The 16,639-nt window shown below is 42.2% G+C and overlaps 1 protein-coding gene and 1 long non-coding RNA gene across 4 annotated transcripts in view; one reads left to right on the top strand and one right to left on the bottom strand.

The window, feature by feature from the left end:
- LYPD6 (LY6/PLAUR domain containing 6) overlaps positions 1–11,174 on the bottom strand; it is a 143,077-nt gene extending 131,903 nt beyond the window's left edge. For all 3 annotated transcript variants that reach the window (XM_060409979.1, XM_027964973.3, XM_042243910.2), the window contains exon 1: positions 11,042–11,174. The gene's annotated coding sequence lies outside the window, so the exon portion shown is untranslated. The remainder of the gene's footprint in view (positions 1–11,041) is intronic.
- A 256-nt stretch (positions 11,175–11,430) lies between these two features.
- On the top strand, positions 11,431–14,890 carry LOC121818715 (uncharacterized). Its single transcript, XR_006058781.2, has 2 exons — positions 11,431–11,575; positions 12,537–14,890. It is a non-coding gene; the product is annotated as an uncharacterized LOC121818715 (long non-coding RNA).
- Positions 14,891–16,639: the final 1,749 nt, after the last annotated feature.

Below are 16,639 nucleotides of genomic sequence, written 5' to 3' on the forward strand. Positions count from 1 at the left end.
TGATCAAAAGGTTTATACAATACAAAAATTCTTCAAGATGAGAGGCAAGGAGTTAGCTAGAAAAGAAACAGAAAGAAAGACATACTACACAGCTGTACATTCACAGAATTTAAAACCGAGAAAAACCTCAGGCAACAGCAAGTCCAGTATTTGGTGCTGCACAGAACACTGACTCAAAAGATGCACCTTCTCAGTGGGGTCCATTAACAAACAGGTTTGGGATTCACTGAAGAGTACACCTCCTTTCAGGTATGTAGAATGATCATTCACTTACCAAGTCCTCAAAAGTCTTACAGTTGAAAAGCAGTTAATCCATTGTATCCCAAACATTTTTGACCATTGTACTTTCCCCCTCAGATATCCCAAGGAACCAGTATCTCTTCCTGCAGACCCTGCTTCAGAAGTGCATGTACAATCATTTTACAAATGAGAAAAGAGACGTTCAAAGAAGTTACCTGGCTTGGCCAAAACCCAGGAAGCAATTCAGTTCACTTCAGTCACTCAGTCCTGCCCAACTCTTTGTGACCCCATGAACTGCGGCACTCCAGGCCTCCCTGTCCATCATCACCTCCCTGAGTTTACCCAAACTCATGTCCATTGAGTTGGTGATGCCATCTAACCATGTCATCTTCTGTAGTCCCCTTCTCCTCCCACCATCTTTCCCAACATCAGGGTCTTTTCAAATGAGTCAGTTCTTCGTATCAGGTGGCCAAAATATTGGATTTTTGGCTTCAACATCAATCCTTCCAATGAACACCCAGGACTGATCTCCTTTAGGATGGACTGGTTGGATTTTCTTGCAGTCCAAGGGACTCTCAAGAGTCTTCTCCAACACCACAGTTCAAAACCATCAATTCTTCCACACTCAGCTTTCTTTACAGTCCAACTCCTACATCCATACATGACTACTGGAAAAACCATAGCCTTCACAGGAAGGAATTAGTGGTTGATAATTCAGCAAATAGCCAGATGAGAGCTTAAATTAAAAGTGGGAAATAAGTGAAGGCCCCAACATCTTTTTGTTTCCACCCATACCTCACCACAAAACCATTGCCTCTTCTGTATCTCTGTCTCAATCACCTTGGACTCTTTGATTCCCTCAACTTTTACTTGCCTATTGACCAATATGCTGGATTCATTGATTGGCCAACATGTGCTTCCAGGAAGCCATTTTTGTTTTTATGGCCATGCTTTGCGACAAGTGAGATCTTAGTTCCCAGAGCAGAGATCAAACTTGTGCCCCCTGTGTTAGAAGCACAGAGTTTTAACCACTGAACCACCAGAGAAATCCTCATGGAAGCCTTTTTTAACAGTGATCTTTTAGACTCTAGAGTTGAGACTGACTCAGCACCAGAATTGCCCTACTGGAGGATGAGGTAGGAACACAAGATAACCTAAGGCAGACAGAAAAACTTTGTGGCTCTTTTCAATTTTATTTCTGTTTATTTTAGGGCTTCCCCAGATAAGATTGGAATGAGATAAGACTGGAAAGTTTTCTTCAATTGGTTATAAAGTAGGTGATCCTTTGCTTATTGTAAGTCCTCCAGCTCCTTCCTTTCTGTACTCTTTTTCTGCTTCCCATTTCCCATGTTCAACCTTATTCAGTACACTGTTCTAGGAGAGATCTGAAGCCCTCGTGCAATGTCAAAACTGCCCAGAAGCTGTAGAAATGAGTTTATCCATTTGCTTACAACATCTTGTAGGTGCTACAGCATACAACATTTCTTAAATTTATTTAACCTAGCTGAAAATTACCCCCTTTAACAATGGGCTCTATGACATACTTTCCAAGCTAAGAAAGTACCATTACAAACAGTACCTCTCTTTAAATTGCTATTCCATTATAGGATACACATTGCCTGTCATTTAGAAAGCTGAGCTTCTGAACAGCTTTGATGGGAAAAACATTTTCTGAATCCTGTTGATTTTTACTTGCCTGGTTTGGTTCTAAACACTATTGGTAGCAGTAGAAAATGAACCCTGAGTTGTTTCTCAGAACTGGGTGGAGTTGATGCTAATCTAGCCACATCTTACCTCAGTTCAGTCGCTCAGTCATGTCCGACTCTTTGTGACCCCATGGACTACAGCATGCCAGGCCTCCCTGTCCATCACCAACTCCCAGAGTTCACTCAAACTCATGTCCATTGAGTTGGTGATGCCATCCAACCATCTCATCCTCTGTCACCCCCTTCTCCCCCCGACCTCAATCTTTCCCAGCATCAGGGTCTTTTCCAATGAGTCAGTTCCTTGACCATCAGGTGCCCAACATCAGTCCTTCCAATGAACACCCAGGACTGATCTCCCTTAGGATGGACTGGCTATATCTCCTTGCAGTCCAAGGGACTCTGAAGAGTCTTCTCTAACACCACAGTTCAAAAGCATCAATTCTTCAGCACTCAGCTTTCTTTATAGTCCAACTCTCACATCCATACATGACTACTGGAAAAACCATAGCCTTGACTAGACAGCCCTAAAACTACATTTTAAGTCAGCTGGCTGTGATTCCAACACATGACAATGGAACAGGAAGAAGAACCCTGGCTATTCAAGATTAAACAGACCTAGTCTTTTCTGGTTCTCTATTTAAAAAGCATCAGCTCTAATTATGTGTTGAAAACTCATTCAAAGAGTTTTCAACAGCCAAGAAGGATTCTGTATATCTTTACCTATATATGGCAAGTTTGATATATTGTCTTGTTTTATTCTATTAAGGATAAAGATCAAACACACTGAACACATGCTATATACATATAGCTAGGTAGCCACCATGTAACCTAGAGAATAAGAATGCTAATAAGGTAGTATGAAATTAGATATGAATAATTAAGTATGGCTGACAAGAAATGATTATTTTCTTCCTTGAACTTTTCTGTTTAGCAGAAATTAATTCTATACACTTCTAAAAAGCATGGTACAGCTTAGTATGAAAGTGTGAAATAGCCAGCTTTTTATTTTCAGGTGAGCAGATGGCTTATCTAACTTTCCCAAGTCCTGGTCACAGTGATTGATGGCTTAGAGTCTGTTCTGCAAAGACCCTCAATACCTAGAGTGTATTCCTAGGAAACAAAAGCAAGGAGGGGTCTTTGAGGAGAACAGTCACAGATGGCAGTATTTGTTTGCTCTTGGTATACATTCAGGGACTAAAGGTACATGGCAATTGTCAAAAACTACAAAGCCAAAGGGGCGTTCCAGGTGGCACAAGTGGTAAAGAACCTACCTGCCAATGCAGGAGACTCAAGGGAGGCTGGTTCAATCCCTGGGTTGGGAAGGTCCCCTGGAGTAGGAAATGGCAACCCCCTCCAGTATTCTTGCCTGGAAAATGCCATGGACAGAGGAGCCTGATGGGATATGGTCCATGGGCTTGCAAAGAGTCAGGCATGACTGAGCACACACAGCACACACAAATCCACAACCTGTCTTTTCCATCTAAATCAGTCTTCTGCAATCCCCCCTCTTCCTCCTCCCTACCCCCCAGCCCATCCCTAAACTTTATAGCTTTTTCTCTATGAAAGCAGTACGTCTATTCAACACATTCACTGAAGGCTTACTCTGTACAAGACAATGTACTCATGCAAGCATTCAACAGAAATAAGACATGATGCATATAATAAACTAGAATGTAAAAATCAGTATGCTATTATGAAATACAGGTATAAGTAAAAGAGAAAAATGTACCTTGATGTAATTCAAGAGAAAAGACTTCTTTGCGAGGACTGCATTTGAACTAGGCCTTGAAGGATTGAAAAGAATTGTCAGTTGGGAAATAATGGATGAAAGGACATTCCTGACCAAGGACACATCTGACCAAGAACAAGTTAGAACTGCTACAAAAGTTTCTGTGGATTCATTCAGTTGGGTGACTGGGAATATGAATTAAAAGAATTCCATAAAGGAAAATCTTTCTATGAAGTTATACATAAAAGAAAAACCATGTTTTTCTAATACCATTCCTTTGATCTTGTATGGAAAGACCCTACATCAATACAGAATATTACTTCTATTAAAGTCACTATTTTTAAGAGTTAATATTTTTAGAACACTTGAAAGTCAACTTTTCTATCTTTAAGATATAAGAATTCTAAGAAATTAAATGTATTCTACATGGATAATCAAGTCAAAGAACAGGAAGGATCTACATAGTAAGAAAAGAACAAATTCCAGGGAGATATGCTAGATGTTTTAAATTTCTTGTTATAGATCTCCAAGAACTCTGTCTTATTACCTCAGTTTCTTCTAAATACCAATATTAAGTCACAGTTTAATTAGATCAGTATTATTGGGTAGTTTTAAATGTCAAAAAATATATGTTGGTTCCTACTCACCTGGGAATTTAATTAGTGCAACCCCTTGATTTTATAGTTGAAGCAAATGAAGCCCAGACACTGGATGACTAACTTGCTAAAGGTCAGTCAGCTAGTTAATAGTAACCAGTTAAATTGGAGGAAACTATATAATTTGCCTAAGGACACACTTGCCTAAGGTCTGGCAACTAGTGGGGCTGGAATTACAACATGGGAGATTCCTGGCTTCTAAGGTTGTTCTACACTGCTCTCTCTGCCAATGGAAAACTAACAATAATCCCTCATAAGCAGGTAGAGTCCTGTAGATGAAAAGCCATACAAATAAAAAGTAGAGTAATAAATGCTATTATTATAAGTGCAAGTAAGTGTATATATTATCTAAATTGCTTTAATGGCATAAAGAAACAAGTATTTCTAGACATCATGATGGAAACAATGTGTACATTTGCTAGTTTATATACTATTTGGTACTTTTTAAGAAGGAGGGAAATAAGAGAAGAACAATGAAATCTTTATTTATCCTGCTTTTTAGGGCATAAAAATATTAAGCAATATATTTTTGAAAATGTTCACCCCCAATACTACTGCCCAAACACATTAACTGTATTGTATTTAATCATTTAGAATGCTTAGAGATACTTGTTTTGATAATTCAAGTAACATTCATGATTGTTTTTAAATGTCAGACACAGGACAATCTTGGCTTTAAGAATTCTTATATCCATGGCGTTTAAAAAGGTCTATGAAAAGATGAAGATTTCACACCCAATGCTTCTGTAATGCTTCTGTTTTGCCAACAGTCCATTATGTGGCAATCATTTAGGCATACACCTCAACGTTTTTTGGAATCTATTTTTAATTTTAGCCTTCATCCTCTCTTGGCTAAAGAGAGAGTAAGGATGAGTGAGTGGGATGTAGGACAGGAGATAGAGGTATTATTAACACATAGTCTTTGAGCTTATTACTTCCTGTCTGAACCCCCTTGCTTTCAAATATCAACAGATGTGTTTTAGTTTTTTATTTTCCTGAGAAATAATCCAAGCTCACTGTATTTGTAACTGTGTGCATGAGAATTTGACTTCTGGTATCTGTCTAGCTCTTCCTTTGCAGCAACCTCAAGAGGGTAAACACGTCAATTAGCCTACTCATTAATGGTAACTAGTCACCAGTTATATATTATGAGTAGACTGAGAGAAAACTAAAATTATCTAATGAGGACATTATACGTTGGGCTTCTCTGAGGGCCACAACTCTGGAAACTGGCCACATCCCTTATGGGATCCTGGAAGCTTTGTCAACACAACTGTTACAAGAGATATCAGCTTCCATTAACTTGGTTCGTCATATCCTGACGGTGGTGGGTGGTGTAGTTGCTAAGTCGTGTCTGACTCTTTGCGACCCCATGGACTGTAACCTGCCAGGCTCCTCTGTCCATGGGATTTCCCAGGCAAGAATACTGGAGTGGGTTGCCATTTCCTTCTCCCAGGGAAGAGGGTATTGTGCCTGTGTGTGCGCTAAGTCACTTCAGCCGTGTCCGACTCTTTGCAACTCCATGGATTGTAGCCCAACCAGGCTCCTCTAGTCCATAGAATTCTCCAGACAAGAATACTGGAGTGGGTTGCCATGTCCTTCTCATATCCTGATAATTATGGCAAAGATGGAACATGTTTTCATTTCCCAGTTCTCACTATCTAAAGAAAGCACAGTGTTCATCTTCAGTCACACTTTTTATTAGTACCAAATACAAAAAAAAAAAAAAGTTTAAATTTGCTGCCTTTCACATATAGGGAATTCATGGGGAAAATAGAGGCAATTTTTTCAACTTACAGATTTGCAGAAGACATAAAAATGATAATCAGACGAGCCTTTCTTAAGACTATACGAAATCTGAGGTTACAACACTATATCTTATTTTCATAATACTTTTTAACTAAGAGCAAATACCCGTTCATTGAAGGAACTCTGGAAAGTATTTAAGTAAAAGAAGACAATAAAAACACATGCAATCTCATACACGCTAGTAGTGTACTGTTAGTTGCTCCGTCGTGTCTGGCTCTTTGTGGCCCCATGGACTGTAGCCTGCCAGGCTCCTCTGTCCGTGGAATTCTGCAGGAAGAATACTGGAGTGGGTAGTCATTCCCTTCTCCAGGGGATTTTCCCAACCCAGGGATCAAACCCAGGTCTCCTGCATTGCAGGTAAATTCTTTACTGCCTGAGTCACCAGGGAAGCCTTATAATCTCATAACACCCAGAGACAAGTTACTATTAATGTACTGATGCATTTGTTTCTATACAGAAAGATGAACAGATAAGTACAGAAAATTTATATAAACTTAACTCAACTACACATTTTAATAGTATCACACTAATATAAAATTTTATATCCTTCTCTTAACATTGACTTTAACTTGGTGGACATATCTTTTAAAAGAGAGCTATGAGAATATTATCCAGCTATTTTGACTGCTGATGGGAATGGAATTTAAAACCATCTCCTACAAACGTGCTTGGGATTGCTTTTCCCAAGTATACTTATCTTCAATCTTCCATGTTGACTTTAATCTTCTATTATTTTTCTTCCCATTTAGGTTGTCTTTTAAATTATTCCTATGGTTCAACTTTATCAGCATAGTTTTCACTTACTTGTAAGAACTATATACCATCTGTAGACATTTATAGAAGTTAAAATAAAACCATCCCCAAACTGGTTCCCAGAAGAGCCTACCTGTCCACTCAGAAAAGTGTCTATTTATCTCCAGTTTGTTTCTTGTTTCTTGGCCAAACAAAAGAGTCATGAATAGGGAGAGAACCAGGATTTGAAATCTAGTCAAGCTTTCTGAAAGCTTAAAACACATATCCTTTCTGCAACACTTTAGCTACAAATATATTCCCTTAAACACATGATTTCCCCTTTCTCCAAAATAAGTTGTATTACTATAATCTACGTTCACTTTGAACATTGATCTCACAGTTGTCCATAGGGACATGGATCTGGCTTGATGGCTTCAGGGTCCTCCCTGAAACTCCTCCCCTGACAAGAGCCCCTCAAGTCTTCCAGCCAATGTCCTGGAGAGCTGTCACTTACACACTAAGGTTCAACACACTTGGATGATGACCATCTTGGAGATTTAGTATCTAGTCTGTTGATTAGGTCGAGAATATCCTCGGCACTTGCCATTTCTCAGTCTATTATTTACAGTGCATTTACTGCCTGAGAAAGCCTGGGTATAGGAATATTATTCAGCAAAAGCGGAAGCAAAGAATTCATTTATATTATGTTCTCTTTTTATATATCTGAGTGTATGTTTGGTACAGTGCAAGCCAGGTACTTCTACAGTTCTCATTTCACAATATATAAGAGTGTTTCATCATTATTTTGGGAAGCCATTGCAAGAATTTGTCCGCATTCATTTTTGGCTACCTCATTTTTAGTGTGCTTGGGATCTGTCACCCTTCATGGGCTTAATTTAGTAAACTGACTCTTCAAATATTTCTGCCTACATTAATGCAAACAAAATTAATACTACTCATCTTAATAAATATTATGCAACATATTATGCAATATATCCTGAGCAACAGTTGTCCAAGAAAAGATCTGCAAATGATGGATTTTTAATAAATAATCATGTAGGCAGATAGCTGTAAGCTCCTTATTGCTAGCTATGCAAGTAAAAACAAGGTTTCTCTTTAATCAATGTCTTCTGTTGCATTTGTAAACTAGTTAATGAGTATTTCAGGACTTTTGATAAGTGGGTTTCCCTCCCCGTCGCCCCCCCCCCACCCCGAGAGTGGCTCTGGGTTTATTTAAGTAATGTTTTGTTCAAATCTTTTTAAAATTCAAATGACACTAACAAAACAATCATTTATTAGAGCTTCATTGTAATTGTCTATTGAACGTCTGAGGAGTTTCTACTTATAGAGTTGCAGACCTACTAATTTCTCAAACATCTCTGCCACTGTCACTTGGTTTTTCTGAAGCACTACCCTAAGTACCCAGTGGCTCAGCAGTAAAGAATCCGCCTGCAATCAAGGAGACATGGGTTCGATCCCTGTGTCAGGAAGATCTCCTGGAGGAGGACATGACAACCCACTCCAGTATTCTTGCCTAGGAAGTCCCATGGACAGAGGAGCCTGGCGGGCTACAGTCCATAGGGTCAAGAAGAGGACACGACTGAAGTGACTTAGCACACAACATAAGTACAGGGCTTCCCAGGGGGTACGAGTGCTAAACACACACACACACACACACACACACACACACACACACACACACAAACCCTGCCTGCCAATGAAGTAGACGTAAGAGCCACAGGTTTGATCCTTGGTTCACGAAGATCCCCTGGAGAAGGGCATGGCAACCCATTCCAGTATTCCTGCCTGGAAGAATCCCAGGGACAGAGGAGCCTGGCGGGCTACAGCCAATGGGGTTGCAGAGTTGGACATGGCTGAAGCGACTTAGCACACAAACACCATAAGGACATCATTCTTTAGGGTTTTGATTACTTGTATATTTAACAACTCATTAATAAAAATAATATGCCCCTTTGAAAAACATAGTTCCTTAAAAACCATTATTAGCTTTCTCCCTAAACGTTTATCAGCCCACATGTAGTGGGAGCTAAGTGGTACTTTGCAGAGAAAAGCCTTTTGAGAATGGTACATAATAGTCCCGTACTATGGGTTGAATAGTAAAAAAAAAAAAAAAAAAAGCTACAGAAATCAGAACCAGGAAATAAGGAAGCCCAGCATGAAAGAAGGAAGAGAGGGAGCAATGGAGGGAAGAACTCGGGAAAAAAACTTGAACTCTGCTATTCACTTTGGAAAAGTATTCAACTTCTGAGAGCTTCAGTTGTTCCACCTGTCAAACAGGGGTGATGAAAATATGACTTCCTCACAGATACTTTAATAGTAGATCTCAGTGTGCCTTGTGAAGTTTACAACATGATGCAAAGTACGGCTTTTTACTTGGCATCATTCGCTATAATCAGTCCCATTTATGCATTCTGTGCTATAAACATTCATCTTATAAAGACTGCGGACAGCTTCAAAAGGTAGACCCATGCATTGTAACTACCTTTTTTGGTTTGGAAGCACTTCTGATATTTTTAACTCAAAAAACTAATTCACGATTTTTAACAGCATTTGTGTGCCACAAGCTCAGAAAGCTTACTGTTTGTTCTCATGACTAGAGTCCTGCAAAATCTCTTTTTAAACAAGGAAGCCTCGTTTAAGTCCTGTTTCAGTCTGGTGCCTTTGGTCAAGGTGGAAACTAAAATTGAAAACAGATAGATGTTTTACATTTAAATGGGTTTAACATAAATGTGTATTAAGCCATTTCATGGACGATTGCACAAATACCTTTTGCAAACTTGGTACACGTGAGCACATATACAGTAACCATTAGTGTCTTCTAGAGAAATAAGGTGCAGATCCAAAATTTTAAAGAGCTACTTCGAGTTTCTCTCACTGAAAGAAAATGTAATGTCTTAAAGAGAATTGCTCTAATAATATCATGGCATCTGAAATGGCTGGCCAGAGCAGAACAGAACAGAGTGGATGTCACTGTAAGTCAATTTAACAAGAAATAAGCTTCCCTCTGGAGAATCTAAACTCCCCAGTCTCCCACAAAGAAAATTGAATTTTGGAGGTCACACCTTGGGTAGGTTACCAGAGGCAGAAGCTTAACATTCTTTTTGTCATATGTTCTGGTAGGTCAACGCTATTCTACCAACAAATTCCCTCCTAAACATTGCTCCTTCCTCGGTTTTTCCTCTCCCCCACCACTCCCTCCTCCAAATTATAACAAGTCTTTGGAATCCCCTAGGAAATGGTAAATCATCGTGACACTTCAGATGCCGGGGCCCCCGCTGGATACAACCATGCTCAAACATCGAGTTTGGAACCTCGCGGAGAGGAACAGGACCCATGCCCCAGGCCGAGGGCAGGAGCTGGGGACGCGAAACTAGTGGGACTGCGGCGGGGAGTCAGAGCGAGTCAGATACACCCACCAGAGCTTTAGGCTAGCCTGTTTAGCCAAATGTAATCAACGGAACTGCTCTTACTGGAAAGAAAAGCAGGTCGCCAAGCCAACCCCAGGCGAAGCTCTGGCTCCGTGGGTGAATGACCCACTCGCAAAACTCCCCCCGAGTGGGTGATCGGAGGGCCTTGAGCGTTCGCGCAACGGCTGGAAGCGCCCCACCTCGCCGCCCCTTCGGCAGTTTCTCTGGATGGGCGCAAGCCGGGCCACCGCCCACCCCCCATCTCCATCCCACCCCCACCCGCCCCGCAGCAACATGTGGGGTGCTGCCACTCTGCCGCCCGGGGTTCTCCCTCCGGCTGGAGTTCGTGGTGGACGCACGCTTGGCCCTGGGAAGGTGCTGAATTACTCTTGGGGAAGATTCCTCCAGCGTTGAACTTGGCAGCTCCTGACATTTCCATCCCACCCCCAGCGCGCAGGCACTACACACACGCACACACACGCCCCTCCGGACTTGCCCAGGCTGCGCGCAGTGCGGGCTGCCCACTCGGAGGCAAAACATCTGAGCGGGATGCAGAAGCGAGGATCTCAGCTCCGCCGACCAGGGGGCCAGGAGGGTGTGGGGGTAAAGGACTGTCCTAGCAGTGGGCAGTTGCAGGGACTCAGCTCACTCCAATGTTGGTCCAGGCCCCGCAGTAGATCGGGCGGCTGGCAGGAAACCCCTCTCCTTTTGTGCTCTCCCGGGAAACCAGCCTCTACTCACCCCGGCTGCACGCGGATTCCGGCCGCCAGCGGCAGCCCGCTGCCCCATCCCACGAACACTGCGGCGCCCCCAGAGTGTGCAATGCGGAGCCCCGCCAGCGCGCGGCCGGAGCCGGGGAGTGCGAGGAGGGAGCGAGGGAGCGAGGGAGGGAGGGGACTAGGGAGGAAGCGCGGCGGGGAGTGACAGGGCGGCGGGGGGCGCGCGCGCCACTCCCACTCGCGCCCAGCGCTAGCCGCCGCCCGCCGCCGCAGCCGGCCAGCCCGGCCTCGCGGGCCGGGGGACCAATCAACGCGCGGGTGTGTGTTGGGTGGGTAACCGAGCCCTCCGCAGGGCGCGCTCATTGGCCCGGAGCGCGCGACCCAACTCCGGGAGAGTCCGCCTGAGCGCCCAGTGTGCAAACTCCCGCCGACCGGAGCTGGCTCCCCGGCGCAGGTGGGGTTTCCCGGCTCCGCGCTCTGGCCTGTTGGGCGAGTCTGCCGAGTTCCGCTGACGGAACCGGGAGGATGTGAGACCTGCTCTTGAAACGCGTTCGCGGTGAGCGTTCAAAACCAGCAGTTTGCTCAGGTTGCACCGACCCCTTCCTGTAAGGAACCCTTGCGCCGCTCGCTTCACCCTGGCCGGTAGCCGAATGAGAGAAAGCCCGGCCGTGTAAAAATGGCCCCAGCCAAAGCCTACTCCCCGCCACCCCCAGAGTCTTGCGAAAACCGATGCACCTAAGAACCCGAGCTGAAAAACTTAGTCGAGCTCCTAACCCAGGGCAAACCTAGACCACTTGACGTTTGCAACAGAAGAGCAACCCCTCGGGGCGGGAGACGGAGGGGCGGAGAGCCGGGGTGGTGATGGCCGATCCTCGTGAGGAAGCGATAGTCGCGTTCTGGGCTTTGGTGGGGAAAGCTCCCCCTCCTCTGCCAAACATTTCCCTCAGGTAGACCCCCCCGCTCCCCACTCTGGTGGTATTGATTTTTTTTCTTCCCTGGTGTAAATCATGTTTGACTCTCGGGGACTTTTCAAGCCGGAGCCTCAAGAGTGGAAGCTGAGCACGGACGGCCCCACTTCCCCCTCCTCCCCTCCGAGCTCCGTCGAGGTCCGGCGGGGACTGGGGTTTTGTGTGGTTTTTTTGGTGTTGGGGGTGGGGGAACTCGTGGTGTCCAGGAAAGGTCTGAAGGAAGGACTCCATCTGCGAGCCGGCAGCTCGCCCCCAGCTGCCCCACCTCCGCCAGGTACCTGACCTGCAGGATGCCTTTGCTAGGACGGCCGCCCGGGTGGCTACATTTGTTTGTCCATCTTTCAACCGAGCCCCCTACCCCCGCACCCCCCATATCCCCGCTTCCTTGGCCTTTCTCCTTTGAACCTTCCTGCCTCTACCCCTCCTCGTAATCTACTCCTGCTCAATATAAAAATATCCTTTTTCTTTTTTTTTTTTAAACTTCCCTCCCATTTTCCCTATTTGGAAGGGTCTCAGATATTGTTTTTTGTTTGTTTGTTTTATTCACAGCTTCTGGACCTCAGAAAGTTTTCTCTTACTTAGAGTTGATGTGCACAGGTTCACACAAGCTCTAGATTCAAGTGGGCAAACATAATTATCACTTCTTTAGAACATTTGGACACGGGAGATGATCACTGCGGTGTGCTGCCTTCCTGCAGGGCTCAGCACATTGAATGAATTGAACATGAATTAATCAAACGGAACCTGGAAATGTCCCTCAGTGACCCGGCAGGTTACCTGTGGGACTCTGGTACTAATGAGAACGCGTCCTGGATGGTCATCGCTGCCTTATTTAGTTTCCAGGGAAGAAATTCTGTCTTGGGAAGTTCCCATCCATGTACCTAATTCACTTCATTTCTCTCTCTTTTTTTTTTTAACTGACTCAGCTCGCACTATAATCAAAACTTAACATTTGGGCTCAAAATTAGGTTCAATATATTAATGCTGTTCATGAGACTTAAGTTCTTTGTGGAGATAGCATCCTTAGGATCTATTTTAGAACGATAGGCACTCAAAATATTGCAAGTGGTTTATCTCTGTGGACTGTGACAACAGATGAATTTTTTTCTTCTTTATACTTGCCTGAATTTTCTAAAAAAATATGTAATACTTATTAATCAGGAAAAAATATAATTTGTTAATTTCCTACATACAATACTCTCCAAGCATCAGAAGAGCTGAAATATTAAATTCTCCTTCTAGTTCACCCTTCACATCTTTTCAGTCACCAAGTCCCATAAATTTGGTCTCCTGGAACAGCATTAAGTCTGTCTCTCCACAGCATCTCAACTGCCACTGCCACACCTATCATCTCTTATCCGGGCCTCAGCCATAGTCTTAACTGCTTTACTGATCATGTCACTTAAAAGCTTAAGATCCATTACCCTCCCCAGCTCCATTGCTATGAAGTTCAAACCTACCTTGGTTGACAAGGCCTTTCATTCCTATCCCAATCCCTGCTTTCCATTTTGGCTTCGTGCTGCCCCACGCTTCCCTACATAGGATGATGCTACCCTACTGCAACTTTTTTGTCCTTCGCACAGATGTTATGTGACTTCGAGTCCCCATGGCTAAGACTGTTTAGTGCTACAATGCCCTTCTCTTCCTCTCCAGCCCCACCCCACTGCACCAGTAAGTTCCTACTTCTGCTTCAAGACTCACTTCAAATGTCACCTTTTTAAATGAGACCCCAGAGCAGATTTAGCAACTCTTCCTCTCTATACTTCAATAGCAAACACTTACTTTATTCAACGATTGATTATCCAGCTCCTATTATGTTCTAGTCACTATGAAGAAAACATGTATTTATATTTCTGGAATAGACTATGAGAGAGACAAACATTAAGGCCTGTGACACAAATAAATAATTGCAAATGAGATAAGTGTGATGAAACTGCTACCTGTGCAAAAAGAACCATGGGTTACTTTGAACAAATGCCAACTATAGTTACCACATTGTGCTCTAACCTGTTGATTTGTTTGTCCAGAGCTCTATCTCCCATCATATTCATCTATGTACTGACATCCAGAACACAGTGCCTGGCTCACTCTAGGTGCTCAGTAAACATTCTTAAAGAAATGAATGGATAAATAAGTGAATGGGTATTCAAAGCCTCCGCAAAGCATTTCATTTCATTTATTTATATACTACAGTTGTGCAGAATCTAAAAGCCTTTACTTCTATGCTTTAAAAATTAAAATTATTAGATCCTTGTCTCATCTTTTATGACTGTAATCTAGTTCTCCCTACAAAAATTATCTAATTTATTCTTGTTTGATGTCATATTTTGGAGACATAGCTAATATACTACTTGTAGATAATCTGTTGTTAGGAGGAATTTATTCTTTTGTTCTTTTTATATTGGCTTTTAACATATAAATGTTCAATTTTAAGATCCAAACCACAATCTATAAAAGAATAAATAAATTGGGCTTTATCAAAATTAAAAACATTTGTTCTTCAAACGAAACTGTTGACAGAATGAAAAGATATAGACTGGGAGAAAATATTTGCAAATCATATATCTGACACAGGACTTGTAGCAGAAGATACTAATCTATCTCAGTTCCACTAATCATTAATGAAATGCTAATTAAAACTACAATGAGATACTATCATACACTTAATATGATAGTTGGAAAAATCTGATGATGTCAAATTCTGATAAGGATGCAGAGCAACCAGAATGCTTGTATATTGCTGATGGGAATGCAAAGTGGGACTGCAACTCTCAGTTCCACAGATATTGTAAAATTCAGTATACACTTCTCCATATGGCCCAGTTTTCCACCAGATATTTACCAAAGTGAAATGATAGGCCTATATTCATGCAAAATCCTCTAAATAAATATTTATATCAGTTTAAGCCGACTAAGGTCCGTCTATTCAAGGCTATGGTTTTTCCTGTGGTCATGTATGGATGTGAGAGTTGGACTGTGAAGAAGGCTGAGCGCGGAAGAATTGATGCTTTTGAACTGTGGTGTTGGAGAAGACTCTTGAGAGTCCCTTGGACAGCAAGGAGATCCAACCAGTCCATTCTGAAGGAGATCAACCCTGGGATTTCTTTGGAGGGAATGATGCTGAAGCTGAAACTCTAGTACTTTGGCCACCTCATGCGAAGAGTTGACTCATTGGAAAAGACTGATGCTGGGAGGGATTGGGGGCAGGAGGAGAAGGGGATGACAGAGGATGAGATGGCTGGATGGCATCACGGACTCGATGGACGTGGGTCTGAGTGAACTCCAGGAGTTGGTGATGGACAGGGAGGCCTGGCATGCTGCGATTCATGGGGTCGCAAAGAGTCGGACACAACTGAGTGACTGAACTGAACTGAACTGAATCACTAAAATCTTAAAACAACTCTAAAGTCCCTCAAATGAGAAAAACCTAAGTAAAACATAGTACATCCATAGAATGGAATACTATTTGATAATGAAAACGGACAAGCTGTTGATAGAAACAATGTTCTATATCCCAATGCACTATGTAAGTGAAAGAAAAAGACTCAAAAGCTTAATGTATATACTAGTTAGGAATGGCAGAGCAGCAGGATAAAAAGACTTGAGGTTTTTATGATGATGGGCCCAAAATAATTTGAGGTCTGGATGATCTACATTTAGATGAGACAGTTGTTTAAACCATTGTTAATTCAAGTTTCCTGTCGCACAGAGTTAAAGCTCATTTTACCTAATATAATGTTGTTGTTCAGTTGCTAAGTCATGTCCGAGTCTTTGTGACCCCATGGACTGCAGTACACCGGGCTTCCCTGTCTTTTACCATCTCCTGGAGTTTGCTCAAAACCCAGTATAGTGAGTGCGTGAATTAATCATTAATGAAATTCCGCTAAACAGTCTTAGTGAAAGAAGAAACTGTGACTGTCTTATTTACCAAAATATCAGCAATGCCTCACACAATGCCAGTACAGAGTAGGCTCTCAATAAATATTAGTTAAATGAATGAACAGAGAAGAATGAAGATAAAGTTGAAATTTTACAGGACTATAACAAAATTTTCCATTCAGATGAGTGTTTTCTTCTTCAAAGTAGCTACTTTGTCACATTACATTTTTCATTCCAGTGATGCAGCTCCTATTTCAAAATATATTCCCTTCCTCCTTCTACTTATTAAAATATTGCCCTTTCTTTAAGTAACAATGTTTCCCTTAAATGAATTATTCACTTTTTTTCTCTCAATGAGCAAACAATAAATTTAACAGGTCTTAACATTCTACTCATTTTTCAATATTCCAAGTAATGTCTGGTTTATCTTTTTTTCCTCTGTAACAAACATCAGAAGTTTATATAACAGGCGCACAGTAGAAATGAAAATCCAGATTTTATGCAAAGCTTGAGAGATTTGGGCTCAAAACACCATCCTATTTCCAGATGTATCGCTAAAAGTAATTTTCACTTATTGGACACTGATGGTTGACATTAAGCTCTTGAAATATTATTAAAATATTTCTACTCTAACCAGTTTGCACAGTCAAGTGACTTTTAAAAAAATCATTTACAACTAAGCAATTATGGAATTTATTAAAAGAACTCAATTTTCTCTACCAGTTTTTCTACCAGGAAATGGTAATCTTGGCTGCCAGGAAAGACCCCTCAGT

This window comes from Ovis aries, chromosome 2 (assembly GCF_016772045.2).
Source record: "Ovis aries strain OAR_USU_Benz2616 breed Rambouillet chromosome 2, ARS-UI_Ramb_v3.0, whole genome shotgun sequence".
NCBI lineage: Eukaryota > Metazoa > Chordata > Mammalia > Artiodactyla > Bovidae > Ovis > Ovis aries.